Below are 19,106 nucleotides of genomic sequence, written 5' to 3'. Positions count from 1 at the left end.
CGTCGCTTCCAAAGAACTTCACTGATTTACTGTTCTTTTCTTCATTTCACCTTTCAACCCAAAAATGTCACCTCCTGTCAGCGTGAGCAATCTTTAACACGTCATTTGATGTTTGTCTCTCCTGTGTTTCAGATGGCAGGCGTGCAACGGAAGAGATCATTCTTTTGTTGATGATCTTAGTTTGGAGGCAACTTAGCAGGATCGTCCTGGTCCTCGGCCAGACTCCATCTGACTCGGCGAGCGGGCGAGAACAAAGCCTTGACACACGCCGTGCGCTGGCAACTTAGCGAACGCCCTGAGAGGAATACACCTCTACGCAAACTATGTCTGCTTTTGTCCAACGCTGTCACAAAGTTGTTTTGTGTATTTATATACATGTATATATATATGTATTATATACGTATACAATATACGTATTTCTACACTGAAATACCTGATTCCATTACTTGCATTCTATTTTATTTTACCCTACTGTAATTAGAAAAATTACCAAAGTGAATAATTGAATAGCAAATATCTAATAATAAAACCAGATTTTTACATTATATACATATATATACCAAATATATATATATTTTTAAGGGCTCTTTAAAATTATTTTTACCCTATCATAAACTGATTTTCTACACATATTATTTGATTGCAAAAAAACTGAAAAATCCCAATGCAAATAATTTGATATTGAATAGTTGCAAACTAAAACTGATTTGAAAATGTTATATATATAATTTATTTATTTTTTTGCTCTTCTTTTTTTAAGGGCTCTTTGAAATACACATTTGCTGTATTAAAAATTGCAACAACAAAAAAATGGTAACATCCCATATTTGTTGTTGGGTTACCAAAAGTGGTTCCCGCTCGCTAAAGCGCGACCTGAAATCAAATGCTAAAGACGGGAAGAGCCTTGGGTTTTTCTCTCCTTTGAAGCGACAAAGGACACCGAACTACTAGAAACTTTAGTCACGCGTCATTAGTCACAATAGCCACGGACAGATATATCGGTCGGCCATGTTTACTGTCCTGTCGACAGAGGAGCTTTTAAGTGCTTCTCTCCTATAATCCGGCCGAGACTTGACTCCCGTCCCCGGGCAGATGCCCCTTTTTTCCCCGCTGCTACGGCGGAGCGGCAACAACTGCTGTTTGCTCACAGCCTCCTCTGACACGCACAAATGGAATATTTTCCCCAAACAGTTTTCACGATAAGTCTTGTTTACACTCGCTGCACAACAAACCATTCCTAAACCAACACAAAAGGTAATATTCAAAACAATCCCCCGTAAATGCAATTTATTTTCCCATCCCAACTATGTCCTTTTTCAAATCAGTTGCTGGTTCTTTCATGTGTCGGTCCATTTTTTTTCTACTTTCCTCATGTTGGGCGTGACCAATGCTCAGTTGTACGCTTTGAAAGGCAAACATGTGTGCAACATGTTGTAAAATAGCACTCACATCAACCAGCCGGCCAGTTTGTGCTGCAGGCGGATACGCCGCCACCTCAGCGCCGCACGGAGCCGGTGGCTAACAACCATGTTGTTTCTCATCATCAGAGCTGGAATGGAACCTCGTGTACGAGTCTCGCTATGAAATTATTTCGGCAAGCAAGAAGTTTCTTTCGCAAATCGAATCCCCCCCCCGCCCCCTTTTCTGCACTGCAGGGCCTTTTGGGAAGTGGAAACAAATGTTTGGTGGTGGACGTGGGCGGGGGTTGTGCACAGTAGCACCCTATAGTCTTTAACCCATTAGCAATCGTAAAATACAATTAGTCATAAGAAAGGGAAAGACGAAAAACCTGCGCCTTCTGTCAAGTCGGGCCTCTTTACAGCCTTGTTTATTCCCTTTAATGGCGAATAGTTATCCGCCCAGTATGACTCCATGTAGGTGGTTTACACCCGCAATTTATACGGCAAAATAAGCACGGGGGCGTAAATCTTAATGCTTTCACTAGGCGGACTTCTGAGGCCTCGCTCACGGAAGGAGATACCAGACTTTAGTGAAGAGGCAGACAAAGATCCTTTGGACGGTCACACAAACAAACAGCCGTTCGATATTAGATCAATAGCAAACGACCTGACTGGAGAACCCCCAACCAGGCTTCCGTAGCCGATGGCTTCAAAGCCTACGATTCGTCAAGAGAAGCCAATCCGGCGACGCCGCTGTCTATTGTGAGAGGAAAGACGGAAGGCGGTTGAGGAGAGAATCAAGCGACAGCCCATAATGTCGCAAATTTCGATGAGCTGGCGCCCGCTCCCTCCTCTTTCACGCCGCCCGGCGCCAGTGTGAAATAATACCCCCGAAAAGGGTGGAAAGAGTTGAGAAAATGGATGTAAGGCACTTGTGGAGATGTGAAACATGGCCAAATGAAAGATTCGTACACGCACAATTGGCACACGGTCCAAAGAAAATGCAAATAAGACGGACTTATCTTTTACCGAGCCACGTTTTGGCCTCCAAACACTGGAGTGGTGAGTCACGGCTTTGCTGGCACAACTCAACACAAAGGCTGAGATCGAGCTGCCAATAGACTAATTGCACAAAATACCTCCAAGATTTGTTTCCAACTAAATATGCTCAGGAGTGGTGACCTGCATTTAGGCTCTGGGAAAAAACACTTTTTTCATGTTTTTGTGACTTTACCCACAAAGTTGTGTTGTTTCTACACCCACAAAGAGAATTGGGTGAAGTCCACTAAAAGTGAAGACTTGTTCATGGACCTAAATCATTGCAATGTGTAAAAGAGAGTAAACGGGAGCAATAATCCAGTGATGGATGATAGTCAAGCATCATCCCGGCGTGCTGCTCCACACACGCGCTTAACAAATCTTTACAAGAAATGTGCAAAAAGCACAAGAATTAAGCATCCACTTTTGCAGTCTTTTCATGCTTTTTTCCCTCACTTTGTATTATTGCACTGATTATTTCGACGCATCACATCTGCAAACTAATTATTGTATTTCAAGGCTCATTTTGTCCCCTTTTTCTTCCAAGTCCGAGGACAAGTAGCTGCAGTCCAATGATTACAAATCACTTCTCAGGTCACCAGAATGCAACAATGGCTTGATTTGTGTTCTTTTCCTGCACATCTGTTGCACACAGACTGTTCTTTATTTGCGCTGCTTGGGACTTTTTCAACCACAATAAAAACTATTTCATTGAGTCACGCTTGAGACTTCATTGAAACTTCGCAGGTTAATTAAAAGTGTAAAAAAGGAACTTACCTTGAAGTCAGAGTGGAGTAAAGAGTGAAAAAGAAAGAAAAAGAAGTGGGATGGAGGCTCCTGTCAGCCTCTGCGGGACATGGTCTCTCTTCCACGGGCGAGATGGTCAGGCTCTGCGGGACATGGTCTCTCTTCCACGGGCGAGACGGTCAGGCGGCGGCGGGTCTTCCTCCTGGCCGGCCCGCGCCTCTCTTCCCGGGGCACACTTCCATGGCGACGGCCGCTCACAGTCCGCTCATCAACACCATCGAGTGTGTAAATTTTAAAAAAGGTAATGGCTCAATGTTTTTTTTTTTGTTTGGCCTTTTTTTTTTTTTTTTTTTCTCCCAGTTTTGTGCCTCCGTCCGCGGGTGGAAAGCGTGGAAGTTTCAAGGCCGACACGGAGCGCGCTGAGCGGCTGCAGGAGGAAGCGACGAGCGGCAGACTTCCAGGAGGCGGAGCCAGTTAGTGCGCGGCCGCGAGCAGGCTGCCGGGAGCGGGCACGCGCTGAGGGCAGGGCCGGCACCAAAACACGGAGCGGACTTTAAGGATCAGGACTCTGCGAGGGCAGCAGCAGGACGAGCAGCAGGAGTCTTATTAACATGCCATCTTTTTTTCTACTCGGAAGAACAATTCAAATGAAAATTGAGATTATTTTACCAATACATCATTTTTGTGGCCCCCTTTTTTTCCTGCTTTGACAAATGTTCTTTGCTTTAGTGCACATAGAGTGGGCAGTGCAGCAATGAAAAGGAGGATTTAAGTAATATTACAAAGCAGTCGTAATAAAACACCTTGATTGAGCTAAACTATGAATCTGCATTTGTCCACCCGTCACTGAGGAGGGAAAGGACACGAGAAAAAGTCATAATATTTCATGAGATCGGAGGGAAAAGTTGTGACTCCACGCATGCAAACTGATACAAAGTGGAGATATGCTTTTTTCAATGATTATTGGTAGTGAAGGAGGCCGATAACACACATTTTGAAAAAGTGTTTGCGGCAAACTTTAGAAGAATACAAACTTGTGATGTCCAGATCGATACTGAAATATCGATACCGCAGATACCAGATCTGTAGATAGATAGATAGATGGATGAATGGATGGATGGATGGATGGATGGATAGATAGATAGATAGATAGATAGATAGATAGATAGATAGATAGATAGATAGATAGATAGATAGATAGATAGATAGATAGATAGATAGATAGATAGATAGATAGATAGATAGATAGATAGATAGATAGATAGATAGATAGATAGATAGATAGATAGATAGATAGATAGATAGATAGATAGATAGATAGATAGATAGATAGATAGATAGATGTATATATAGATGTATAGATAGATAGATAGTACTTTATTGATTCCTTCAGGTGAGTTCCCTCAGGAAATTGAAAATTCCAGCAGCAGTGTAAAGAATTGAGATTGAATTTAAAAAGTAAAAAGTAAATAATGGGGGTATAAATGGAAATAAAATAGAAAATATTACAATAAGAATAAAAATAAAAAGCAACAATAAGAACAAAAATATAACAGAATATAACAAGAGAAACTAGGCAGTAGTGACCATGTTATGAAAATGTATTGCACTGTTTTTTGTTGCAGCTTATTTCAGTAGAGAGGAGTTGTACAGTCTTATAGCGTGTTGGACAAAGGACTTTTTGAGTCTATTAGTCCTGCACTTGGGATGGGATTTATGCTCTGATATCCAAATATCAGGGCTGTGAATCATTGGGCACCACACCATTCCATTCCATTCTTGGGGGGATTCTTCATTCAAAATCAATACTTTTTTTTAACAGCATTGGGTACCAGTTCTATGACGAACTACATTCCTCCATAAAATACATAAACAGCTCGGATGCATTTCTATATTACTTTAAAGAAAATTGTCTTTTAAAAAAAACTATTCCATAGGTCAACAAGAGAAGTATCCAACACTTCTCTTTTCTAAAGTGAAGAGCAGATATAGATCATCTACATCTAAAGTCCATGTGTAGAGCAGATATAGATCATCTACATCTAAAGTCCATGTGTAGAGCAGATATAGATCATCTACATCTAAAGTCCATGTGTAGAGCAGATATAGATCATCTACATCTAAAGTCCATGTGTAGAGCAGATATAGATCATCTACATCTAAAGTCAATGTGTAGAGCAGATATAGATCATCTACATCTAAAGTCCATGTGTAGAGCAGATATAGATCATCTACATCTAAAGTCCATGTGTAGAGAAGATATAGATCATCTACATCTAAAGTCAATGTGTAGAGCAGATATAGATCATCTACATCTAAAGTCAATGTGTAGAGCAGATATAGATCATCTACATCTAAAGTCAATGTGTAGAGCAGATATAGATCATCTACATCTACTATAGGATTTGGCTGGACAGGACAGATTTTAAATAAAAATACAATATAGATTTTTTTATAGATTTTTGATTTGTTTTAATCAATAAAGAATCGTCAGAAAATAATAATCACGATTAATTCAAAAATATAGATTTTTTTACACCATTACAAAATAGCGATACCTTCTCGGTGAGTTTTCTGTGGCTTTCTATAGCTCGCATGGCTCCGATGCCACTTCCTGCTTTCACTACTTGTGATTGGATACTCACTTGGGACTCCCAAGTGAGTATCCAATCACAGCGTTAGGCCAGCTAGACGGCCTTACTGACAACAACTGGTGATCTATGGCAATTGTCTATCAACTGTATGTGCCTGTTCACTTACAGTGCACACACATTGTTGATTTTGAAGGCAGATTTGGTACAGCATGGCAACATAAGCTAGCTGAATTGTGATTGGATACAAACTATATCAAGTAAAAACAACAGCGCTGGAAGGAGCATAATATGACATGAAGAGAATATGAATACTTTGACATATTTAGGGAAAGTCCATTAAAAATGACTTTAATTATGATGATGATTTGTGGTTATGTTAGGCCAGCACAGAAGGTCTTGGTGACCCACACTGACTTTGGACACCCCTATAATAACTAATGTCACACAAAGTTGTATCTTTAAATATATGTCATTTGTCTAAATGGAAGATATATTTCTCTTGTCAGCATCTGTTTACAAAATAAAAACATATCAAAATGGCCCCTGCATACATTCAGTGCAGAATAACGCTATCATTTGGAATTTTATATCATGGTTTACCGTCGGAAGAGGATTCATTCGTCACGGTTTACCTGACGCATGAAACGTGACACATTTGGGGCTGCACTATCCAGATAGCAGTAGAGATTTGAATATCTTAAAAGTAATTTTGTGACAATTCCAACATTGACCAGTTGCTATGTAGAGTGGTGCTGTCCATCATTTTCAGCAGACTGCTTTGCAAAATCCCTCTTCCTCTCACGCGAGATGCATCCAGGAAAAGGGCCATATGAATCCCTTCCCTACAGTAAATGCATGAAGCATGTTTATATAAAAAGACAAGTAAATATAAACAAAGAAAAACTAAAAGGAGCATCTCCTATAAACAATTTGATTAAATGAATTACTTTGAAATCATTTATATCCCCTAATAACGTCAACTGTGATTGATTAAATTATACCAAATTCACAAGTGGTGATAGCGACAACATTGTCCGCAGTCTGATCACCAAGCAAAATGTTACACTTTATTACAAAATGCAAAAAGTGATTAAGACGAGATGAAGCACAAAACTTTCCGCACAGGTGATCACACTCATTATTTATACGTTACATTAATAACTTATTCAAGACATGAGTGTAAATAATTGTGCATTTTTATGTTTACACACTCATTATTTATACGTTACATTAATAACTTATTCAAGACATGAGTGTAAATAATTGTGCATTATTATATTTACACACTCATTATTTAGGTAGAAACATACGTTACATTAATAACTTATTCAAGACATGAGTGTAAATAATTGTGCACTATTATATTTACACACTCATTATTTAGGTAGAAACATACGTTACATTAATAACTTATTCAAGACATGAGTGTAAATAATTGTGCATTATTATGTTTACACACTCATTATTTAGGTAGAAACATACGTTACATTAATAACTTCTTATTCAAGACATGAGTGTAAATAATTGTGCATTTTTATGTTTACACACTCATTATTTAGGTAGAAACATACGTTACATTAATAACTTCTTATTCAAGACATGAGTGTAAATAATTGTGCAATATTATATTTACACACTCATTATTTAGGTAGAAACATACGTTACATGAATAACTTCTTATTCAAGACATGAGTGTAAATAATTGTGCAATATTATATTTACACACTCATTATTTAGGTAGAAACATACGTTACATGAATAACTTCTTATTCAAGACATGAGTGTAAATAATTGTGCATTATTATGTTTACACACTCATTATTTAGGTAGAAACATACGTTACATTAATAACTTATTCAAGACATGAGTGTAAATAATTGTGCATTATTATATTTACACACTCATTATTTAGGTAGAAACATACGTTACATTAATAACTTCTTATTCAAGACATGAGTGTAAATAATTGTGCATTTTTATGTTTACACACTCATTATTTAGGTAGAAACATACGTTACATGAATAACTTCTTATTCAAGACATGAGTGTAAATAATTGTGCATTATTATGTTTACACACTCATTATTTAGGTAGAAACATACGTTACATGAATAACTTCTTATTCAAGACATGAGTGTAAATAATTGTGCATTATTATGTTTACACACTCATTATTTAGGTAGAAACATACGTTACATTAATAACTTATTCAAGACATGAGTGTAAATAATTGTGCATTATTATGTTTACACACTCATTATTTAGGTAGAAACATACGTTACATTAATAACTTCTTATTCAAGACATGAGTGTAAATAATTGTGCATTTTTATGTTTACACACTCATTATTTAGGTAGAAACATACGTTACATTAATAACTTCTTATTCAAGACATGAGTGTAAATAATTGTGCAATATTATATTTACACACTCATTATTTAGGTAGAAACATACGTTACATGAATAACTTATTCAAGACATGAGTGTAAATAATTGTGCATTATTATGTTTACACACTCATTATTTAGGTAGAAACATACGTTACATTAATAAGTTATTCAAGACATGAGTGTAAATAATTGTGCATTATTATATTTACACACTCATTATTTAGGTAGAAACATACGTTACATTAATAACTTCTTATTCAAGACATGAGTGTAAATAATTGTGCATTATTATGTTTACACACTCATTATTTAGGTAGAAACATACATTACATGAATAACTTATTCAAGACATGAGTGTAAATAATTGTGCATTATTATGTTTACACACTCATTATTTAGGTAGAAACATACGTTACATGAATAACTTATTCAAGACATGAGTGTAAATAATTGTGCATTATTATGTTTACACACTCATTATTTAGGTAGAAACATACGTTACATTAATAACTTCTTATTCAAGACATGAGTGTAAATAATTGTGCATTTTTATGTTTACACACTCATTATTTAGGTAGAAACATACGTTACATTAATAACTTCTTATTCAAGACATGAGTGTAAATAATTGTGCAATATTATATTTACACACTCATTATTTAGGTAGAAACATACGTTACATTAATAACTTCTTATTCAAGACATGAGTGTAAATAATTGTGCATTATTATGTTTACACACTCATTATTTAGGTAGAAACATACGTTACATTAATAACTTATTCAAGACATGAGTGTAAATAATTGTGCATTATTATATTTACACACTCATTATTTAGGTAGAAACATACGTTACATTAATAACTTCTTATTCAAGACATGAGTGTAAATAATTGTGCATTTTTATGTTTACACACTCATTATTTAGGTAGAAACATACGTTACATGAATAACTTCTTATTCAAGACATGAGTGTAAATAATTGTGCATTATTATGTTTACACACTCATTATTTAGGTAGAAACATACGTTACATGAATAACTTCTTATTCAAGACATGAGTGTAAATAATTGTGCATTATTATGTTTACACACTCATTATTTAGGTAGAAACATACGTTACATTAATAACTTATTCAAGACATGAGTGTAAATAATTGTGCATTATTATGTTTACACACTCATTATTTAGGTAGAAACATACGTTACATTAATAACTTCTTATTCAAGACATGAGTGTAAATAATTGTGCATTTTTATGTTTACACACTCATTATTTAGGTAGAAACATACGTTACATTAATAACTTCTTATTCAAGACATGAGTGTAAATAATTGTGCAATATTATATTTACACACTCATTATTTAGGTAGAAACATACGTTACATGAATAACTTCTTATTCAAGACATGAGTGTAAATAATTGTGCATTATTATGTTTACACACTCATTATTTAGGTAGAAACATACGTTACATTAATAACTTATTCAAGACATGAGTGTAAATAATTGTGCATTATTATATTTACACACTCATTATTTAGGTAGAAACATACGTTACATTAATAACTTCTTATTCAAGACATGAGTGTAAATAATTGTGCATTATTATGTTTACACACTCATTATTTAGGTAGAAACATACATTACATTAATAACTTATTCAAGACATGAGTGTAAATAATTGTGCAATATTATATTTACACACTCATTATTTAGGTAGAAACATACATTACATGAATAACTTATTCAAGACATGAGTGTAAATAATTGTGCATTATTATGTTTACACACTCATTATTTAGGTAGAAACATACGTTACATGAATAACTTATTCAAGACATGAGTGTAAATAATTGTGCATTATTATGTTTACACACTCATTATTTAGGTAGAAACATACGTTACATTAATAACTTCTTATTCAAGACATGAGTGTAAATAATTGTGCATTATTGCAAATCTGTCACGACAAGTGCAGCTTCTGGTGTGGGGATGAAATTGTTATTGTCACCAAAACTATCACAATATTGCTCACAAAGCACTCATAAACACTTAAACCGGGTTTGATTTCAAAATAAATACAATAAATAAAAAGCCGCAGATGAACTAAGTTATCTAATCATATTTTGCTGGCCATTTAAGTCATTTAATGTAAATGTTGAAATATGTTTCTTCTATTTAAAGGCCTACTGAAATGAAATTGTTTTATTTAAACGGGGATAACAGATCCATTCTATGTGTTATACTTGATCATTTCGCGATATTGCCATATTTTTGCTGAAAGGATTTAGTAGAGAACATCGACGATAAATTTCGCAACTTTTGGTCGCTTATAAAAAAGCCTTGCCTGTACCGGAAGTAGCGTGACGTCACAGGTTGAAAGTAGCGTGACGTCGCAGGCTGAAAGTAGCGTGACGTCACAGGTTGAAAGTAGCGTGACGTCACAGGTTGAAAGTAGCGTGACGTCACCGGTTGAAAGTAGCGTGACGTCACAGGTTGAAAGTAGCGTGACGTCACAGGTTGAAAGTAGCGTGACGTCACCGGTTGAAAGTAGCGTGACGTCGCAGGTTGAAAGTAGCGTGACGTCACAGGTTGAAAGTAGCGTGACGTCACAGGTTGAAAGTAGCGTGACGTCGCAGGTTGAAAGGCTCCTCACATCTGCACATTGTTTACACCAGCAGCGAGAGCGATTCGGACAGAGAAAGCGGCGATTACCCCATTAATTTGAGCCAGGGTGAAAGATTCGTGGATGAGGAACGTGAGAGTGAAGGACTAGAGTGCAGTGCAGGACGTATCTTTTTTCGCTCTGACCGTAACTTAGGTACAAGCTGGCTCATTGGATTCCACACTCTCCTTTTTCTATTGTGGATCACGGATTTGTATTTTAAACCACCTGGGATACTATATCCTCTTGAAAATGAGAGTCCAGAACGCCAAATGGACATTCACAGTGACTTTTATCTCCACGACAATACATCGGCGAAGCACTTTAGCTACGGAGCTAACGTGATAGCATCGTACTTAACTGCAGATAGAAACAAAAGAAATAAGCCCCTGACTGGAAGGATAGACAGAAGATCTACTGGAGTTCTAATCCCAGCCGAGTCATACCAAAGACTATAAAAATGGGACCCGTTTCCCTCCCTGCTTGGCACTCAGCATCAAGGGTTGGAGTTGGGGGTTAAATCACCAAAATGATTCCCGGGCGCGGCGCCGCTGCTGCCCACTGCTCCCCAAGGGGATGGGTCAAATGCAGAGGACACATTTCACCACATCTAGTGTGTGCGTGACAATCATTGCTACTTTAATCTTAATCTTAATCAATACTACCAAACTCTGGACATGTAACCACACGGTTAATGCTTTCCAGCCTGGCGAAGCTTAACAATGCTGTTGCTAACGACGCCATTGAAGCTAACTTAGCTACGGGACCTCGACAGAGCTATGCTAAAAACATTAGCTCTCCAGCTACGCCAGCTCTCATCTGCTCATCAACACCCGTGCTCACCTGCGTTCCAGCGATCGACGAAGGACTTCACCCGATCATCGATGCGGTCGGCGGCCCGGAGACGGAGGAAGTCAAGGTGAGGACAGCAATGCGGCGGCGGGCGTTGTAGCTTTCGACGACACCCCAGCCGCCATCAGAGTCGGCAAGAAACATATATTTCCCCAAAGTTACGTACGTGACATGCACATAGCGACATGCACATAGCGACATGCACATAGCGACACGCACGTACGGGCAAGCGATCAAATGGTTGGAAGCCAAAGCTGTACTCACGGTAGCGCGTCTGCTATCCAACTCAAAGTCCTCCTGGTTGTGTTGCTGCAGCCAGCCGCTAATACACCGATCCCACCTACAACTTTCTTCTTTGCAGTCTCCATTGTTCATTGAACAAATTGCAAAAGATTCACCAACACAGATGTCCAGAATACTGTGGAATTTTGCGATGAAAACAGAGCTGTTTGTATTGTGACACAATGTGTCCCAATACTTCTGTTTCAACCATTGACGTCACGCGCATACGTCATCATACATAGACATTTTCAACCGGAAGTTTCCCGGGAAATGTAAAATGTCACTTTATAAGTTAACCCGGCCGTATTGGCATGTGTTGCAATGTTAAGATGTCATCATTGATATATAAACTATCAGACTGCGTGGTCGCTAGTAGTGGCTTTCAGTAGGCCTTTAAAGTTGTGGACTTTTTTCTGTGATGGGTGTGTAACTTTGGTTTTTGTGACAAATTGACTTCCTGTTGTCACATTCCTTGGAGTGTGGATCTGAGAGAGCACAGTCTGTCGCATACTTGCCAACCCTCCCGTTTTTAGCAGGAGAATCCCGATATTCAGCGCCTCTCCCGAACAACCTCCCGGCAGAGATTTTCTCCCGACAAACTCCCGGTATTCAGCCGGAGCTGGAGGCCACGCCCCCTCCAGCTCAATGTGGACCTGAGTGGGGACAGCCGTTCTCACGTCCGCTTTCCCAGCAGCTTGCCTGCCCAAGGACGTCATAACATATACGGCTTTTAGAGAGTAGAGTGCACAACAAGGAGAGAGAGTTCTTGGTTTCTTATGTGGGTTTATTGTTAGGCAGTTTCATTAACGTCCTCCCAGCGCGGTAACAACACACAACAACACACGTCACGTTTAGTCTACCGTAAAGCAGTTCGTCTGCCGTAAACAGCAATGTTGTGACACTCTTAAACAGGACAATACTGCCACCTACTGGATAGCTTGCAGAACACTGAATTTCAAGTATGTCTTTTATTTATATGTATAATAAAAAATAAAAAAAAATAAAAAATATATATAGCTAGAATTCACTGAAAGTCAAGTATTTCATACATATATATATATATATATATATATATATATATATATATATATATATATATATATATATATATATATATATATATATATATATATATATATATATATATATATATATATATATGAAATACTTGATTTGGTGAATTCTAGCTGTAAATATACTCTCCTCTTAACCACGCCCATAGCCACGCCCCAACCCACCACCTCCCGATATTGGAGGTCTCAAGGTTGGCAAGAATGGTCTGTCGTCTCAATTGCACAATTCAATCTCTTAGTTTAAGATGAGGAATGTAACCCCTTATGTTTGAGTAACTCACATTAGTCGCATCATTTTGGTCTGACCTCAGTTTGTATGGTGAGATGACCTTCAAGATGCAAGCTTTTAATCACATTTGAATAATAGGATATTGAGACTGATTTGGGGGATTTAAAGATTCCTTTTTTATTTATAAATGAAATTGTAAATGGATATTTGGTGGGTAGATTTTGAAATGTATTGTATTATATGTAGTATATTATATGATGATGTATATTTGAAGTGTGGGATGACCTTCTTGCAGAACGAACTCTGATATTAACAAAAGAAACAATAATGAAATACCAAACGATGTCTGTCTGTAAATAAATAAATAAATAGAAATGTTGATTTTGAACGGGGACAGACGTTAATGTCTCTTATGTTCATGTTAGCATTTGAGCTAGCTAGCACTAGCTAAATGTGTGTTTCTCAAAGTGTTATCAATCACAATGTTCTAATCGTTTTATTTTCAATACACCATACCTTCTATAGTTACATCCTACCGTGGTGTGGCAAGCACTATTCTCTACTCCTTCACGTGTGCGTACAATCAAACTAAACTGACTTGACTTTAATCTCTGGCTCCCACAAACACGCTTCATTCGAACGGAATGTTTCCAAATCCGTCATTTCAGCAGCGTTGTTCCGATGACTCGCAGACACCAGCTGAGTCAGCGCTTATGTTTTCTACGTTGTTCCGCTCACGCTAACGTTGGGAGTAGTTGTGACATGCAGAAGACTGAGATCTTTACTACATTTCTGGAGTCTCATGCCTTTACGTACTTTTCTCCGGCGTGAGTTGGACAAGCCTGCCTAAGACCTCGGCTTCTGATTGGCCCTGCCTCGGACTTGGTTTGCCCAACCAATCAGAGGGTGTGGTGGGCGGGACAATGCGGATGATTGCTACGTTTGAAATGGTAGCGAAGGTGATAAAAGAGGTTAAAGATTACTCTTCATTTTTATCATTAAAAACACAAAACAAGCCCATAAAAAAAAGGTTGGTGCAGATATTTGTCAACATGTCAAAAATATACAAATATACCTAAAACAAAGACACACGATACCTAGAGAGTAGAACCCGCGTAAGTCGCCAACCGGTCTACGTGGAACGGCTCATCAAATCCCAGCACCAACCATTAATTGATTATGTGGACCCTGACTTAAACAAGTTAAAAAACGTATTCAATTAGTGGTCAATTGTACGGAATATGTACTGAACTGTGCAATCTACTAATAAAAGTTTCAATCAATCAATCAACGCTTCACAAAATCAACGGTTTGGATTTTGCTACGGTTTTGTGAACCGGCTTTCAGTTCTGTGTACATTGTTGTCTTTTTTACAACCCCAAAATACCAAAAAAACAGCGGTGTTCTACTAAATCGTCTTGGGGGCCACATTTCCATAAAGCTAAGGACTGGGGGGGCCAGACTTCTACCTTCACTATCATTCTTATTTTGAACGTCCTCTACAGTAGACATTTGATGTTGGTCCATGTATTTTGTCAGAGTTACAGAAGTGTGTTTCTAAGGCAGTCAAAGATCATCTCTAGGAGAGCACGCTCGTGTTTTTTGGAAAGAATCTGCTTCAAAAATGTGAGTCCCTCACAAGCTTTTTGAGCCAAAGTGGAGGGCCAGCAGCCCACATGATGAAGAAGAGATGATCTCAAATGGAACCCTGAGGAACACCACTCATGACTACTAATGAGTAACAGAAACATCTTAGCTACAGAAATCACATCACGGAAAAGAAACGGCAAAAGAGGCCAGGACTTCAAAGTTCTTTCAATTCCAAGTTTGGCCCCCAGTGTTTGAAAGTCCATCTGCCAACGTGTTAGTCCCAGTTCCTACATGAACATTTGTACTAATCTGTTGTTTGTTGCCAACTAAGTCCAGGGGCCGGTATGATGTCATTGCCGGGCCCTCGAGCCGCAAGTCGTCCCTCACCACATTTTCAAGTTATGTTGTGAACTTCATTTTGTACTTTTTGAAAGTATATCGTAAATGTGTTTGATCTAAACTCAGCGTTAAATGAAGTTGTGTTGATGTCTCATATTTGCTACATCTTTTCCATTATTACGGAAGGTGAATAATGCTAACAACAACATCTCAACGCCATCTTCACTGCAACAATCAAGATGACCAACTTTTGGCAGAACAACTTTTTGATGCATTTCATCTCCAGCACCTGCCTCATCAATAGCACATCTCCACATGCCAGACGCCACCTCCCTGTACCTGTACTGTACCTATCCCATAACTGTACCTATCCCATAACTGTACCTATCCCATAACTGTACCTATCCCATAACTGTACCTATCCCATAACTGTACCTATCCCATAACCCCGCAGGGTGGTTGGGGCACCACAGACGATCTGTTGACCAGCTCTCTCCATCCCTCTCTGTCCTCAGCAGATGTCATTACCTCAGTGAGTTTCAGGTGAGTCCATTCTCCGATGTTATCTTCCCATCTTTTCTTTTGTCTCCCTGGTCTCCTGCCACCTCGTACGATGCCTTGCAGGATGGTTTTTGCAAGGCCTGAGGATGTGGTGACGTGTCCGTACCACTTCAGTTTCCGCTTTATGACCGTGGTGAGCAGGTCGTCATGCGGGCCGATGGCTTGGCTGATCTTGTGCCGGACTTCTTGGTTTGTGACATGTTGGGTGTAGGAGAGACCCAAGAGTCTTCTGTAGCATCTCATCTCCATGCTCGGAATGGTCTTGTGCAGCTCTGCTGTGAGGCTCCATGTTTCTCAGGCGTAAAGGAAGATGGACGTTACAAGTGAGCGCTGTAATCTCACCTTTGATGTTTGGGTCTTTCTATATGGGCTGGAGTTTTGCCAGTGCAGCAGTTGTTTGAGCACTTCTGGCAAGGACTTCCCGTTTGGATCCTTCGTCAGACACGATTGCTCCGAGGTACTTGAAGCTCCACACCGTGTCCGTTGACTTTGATGTCTGAGCATGTGCCATTGTTGTTGTTGGTCATCATTTTGGGGGTTTTCAGCATGGATTTCCATTCCATAGGCTCGGGAGGTGGTGGCGAAGTTGGGAGAGTGGCCGTGCCAGCAATCTGAGGGTTCCTGGTTCAATCCCCACCTTCTACCATCCTAGTCACGTCCGTTGTGTCCTTGAGCAAGACACTTCACCCTTGCTCCTGATAGGCCCTGGTTAGCGCTTTGCATGGCAGCTCCCGCCATCAGTGTGTGTGAATGTGGAAATAGTGTCAAAGTCCTTAAAACAAGGTGTCAAAGCGCTATACAAGTACAACCCATTTACCATTTCAACTAGACTGGCAAGTTCTCTTTCTTCTCCAGCTTCTTCACGCCACGTCAGAGTCAGGCCAACCGGACTGACATCAACAAGTGGAGATGAACTCCTTTCATGCACTTTGTCTTCTACATCAATGACACAGTTTGAGCTGGAGTGACGCTAGCAACACGGAATGCTAACACCGCGGTTGGTCATGTTGTTACGGAACAACTTGCGCCCGTGAAGCCCAGTTGTAAATCAGAGTAGTGGATGTATTGTAGATGCCGGGTGACAACCACTGTCATCTACAGTGGAACACGCTCATTTACAGTGTAAAGGTGAATATATCAATGTTATTTCATTTTCATGATGTATTTAGAAGGTGCTAAACTGTTTTTTTGGTGAAAATATTCAAACAAACCTTTCTGACACAACTCGTACACGGTTATGGTGCTGCACACTGACTACTCTAAAGATACACTGTAACAGATATACGTTGACAATATTGGGCAGGTTGACCCGGGTTTGTTTTGGCGTGAAAAAAAGCAGGTCAATGGCCAAAAGTTGCGTGTTTATTTCCGAGGGAGCAAGACGAGCACCTGGCTTCAATAAAAAGCGTCTTTGACCTGCGTGACCTTGAGTCATGCTCGCCAGGTGAAGGTGAACGCGGCAGACTTATGTTTTCATAAGCATAACTTTACATAATAACATACATGGGCTTTTTTACAGGGAGGGACAAAAGAGAAAACAGATGTAATAAAAGGTCAGCTACCATGTTTATTTATAAGCAGAGACGTGTCTTCATGTTACTGTCATGGTGGCGTGGAAACAGACATGTGACACATCACAGCGTCATACATCACCGCTGCACGCACACTTAGCACAACACCACCAGGTGCTACATTTACCAAGTAACACCACCAGGTGCTACATTTACCAAGTAACACCACCAGGTGCTACATTTACCAAGTAACACCACCAGGTGCTACATTTACCAAGTAACACCCTCACTTTTATTATAAATGATCAATGATCAATGGGTTATACTTGTATAGCACTTTGACACCTTCAAGGTACTCAAAGCGCTTTGACACTATTTACACATTCACACATTCACACACACATTCACACACACATTCACACATTCACACACACATTCACACACACATTCACACACACATTCACACATTCACACACACATTCACACACACATTCACACACACATTCACACATTCACACACACATTCACACACACATTCACACATTCACACACACATTCACACACACATTCACACACACATTCACACATTCACACACACATTCACACACACATTCACACACACGTTCACACACACATTCACACACACATTCACACACACATTCACACACACGTTCACACACACATTCACACATTCACACACACATTCACACACACATTCACACACACATTCACACACACATTCACACACACATTCACACACACATTCACACACACATTCACACACACATTCACACATTCACACACACATTCACACACCCATTCACACACACATTCACACACACATTCACACACACATGCACACACACATTCACACACACATTCACACACACATTCACACACACATGCACACACACATTCACACACACATTCACACACACATTCACACACATTCACACACACATTCACACACACATTCACACACTGATGGCGGGAGCTGCCATGCAAGGCGCTAACCAGCAGCCATCAGGAGCAAGGGTGAAGTGTCTTGCCCAAGGACACAATGGACGTGACTAGGATGGTAGAAGGTGGGAATTGAACCCCAGTAACCAGCAACCCTCCGATTGCTGGCACAGCCACTCTACCAACTTCGCCACGCCATGCAGAAATTCAACAGTGAGGTCGAAAATCCTCCAAAGTGGGGAAGGTTCATTTGTTAGCTTTGCCTTTTGACGCCATAAAGTTATATATTGTACTTATATATTATATATTGTACTCATTACCTTGATGTTATATATTGTACTTATATATTATATATTGTACTCATTACCTTGATGTTATATATTGTACTTATATATTATACTGTAAATTGTACTTATTACCTTGATGTTGTATATTGTACTTATATATTATACTGTATATTATACTTATTACCTTGATGTTGTATATTGTACTTATTACCTTGATGTCTGTTTCCCTTTTTGAAACTACCACGTACATCCTTACGAGGATATGGATTGTCCATATCCTGTCCATGTCCAATTGTTTGGACCTCATCCATGGTGATACTAACATGTTTGGACCTCATCCATGGTGACACTAACATGTTTGGACCTCATCCATGGTGACACTAACATGTTTGGACCTCATCCATGGTGACACTAACATGTTTGGACCTCATTCATGGTGACACTAACATGTTTGGACCTCATCAATGGTGACACTAACATGTTTGGACCTCATTCATGGTGACACTAACATGTTTGGACCTCATCCATGGTGACACTGACATGTTTGGACCTCATCCATGGTGACACTAACATGTTTGGACCTC

General features: G+C 39.1%; 1 protein-coding gene across 13 annotated transcripts in view; it reads right to left on the bottom strand.

Moving 5' to 3' along the window:
- LOC133635434 (adhesion G protein-coupled receptor L2-like) overlaps positions 1-3,674 on the bottom strand; it is a 257,133-nt gene extending 253,459 nt beyond the window's left edge. For 12 of the 13 annotated variants that reach the window (XM_062028642.1, XM_062028643.1, XM_062028645.1 and 9 more), the window contains exon 1: positions 3,216-3,673. The gene's annotated coding sequence lies outside the window, so the exon portion shown is untranslated. Of the gene's footprint in view, positions 1-3,215 lie in introns of all 13 variants that reach the window. The other variant, XM_062028653.1, reaches the window with a different exon arrangement.
- Between the last annotated feature and the right edge of the window lie 15,432 nt (positions 3,675-19,106).

Source organism: Entelurus aequoreus, linkage group LG19 (assembly GCF_033978785.1).
Source record: "Entelurus aequoreus isolate RoL-2023_Sb linkage group LG19, RoL_Eaeq_v1.1, whole genome shotgun sequence".
NCBI classification, from domain to species: domain Eukaryota; kingdom Metazoa; phylum Chordata; class Actinopteri; order Syngnathiformes; family Syngnathidae; genus Entelurus; species Entelurus aequoreus.
This window is presented reverse-complemented; position numbering and strand designations above follow the sequence as displayed.